At 39.1% G+C, this 253-nt stretch overlaps 1 protein-coding gene across 1 annotated transcript in view; it reads right to left on the bottom strand.

Moving 5' to 3' along the window:
- Positions 1–253, bottom strand: part of LOC106873978 (uncharacterized) — a 1133216-nt gene that overhangs the window by 720059 nt on the left and 412904 nt on the right. The window lies entirely within an intron of this gene.

The raw sequence follows: 253 nt of genomic DNA, 5'->3' as shown, positions 1-253 counted from the left end.
TCTCTCTCTCTCTCTCTCTATATATATATATATGTATACATATGTATGCTCACAGATGTGTACATATACAGACATATATACATATATATGTGTGCATGTGTGTGTGTTTCTTCGTGCTTGTATGTGCGTGTGCGCTCCCGTGTGCGTGCGCGAGCATACCATATACAAGTATGTACAAGGAAAGGATAAGGTGAGACAAGGAATTAATATCAAATTACAAGTGCAGTCCGCAGGCATATTTCCTATAGGACGT

Source organism: Octopus bimaculoides, chromosome 7 (assembly GCF_001194135.2).
Source record: "Octopus bimaculoides isolate UCB-OBI-ISO-001 chromosome 7, ASM119413v2, whole genome shotgun sequence".
NCBI lineage: Eukaryota > Metazoa > Mollusca > Cephalopoda > Octopoda > Octopodidae > Octopus > Octopus bimaculoides.
The sequence above is the reverse complement of the archived record's forward strand: the minus strand, read 5'-3'. Positions and strand labels throughout refer to the sequence as shown.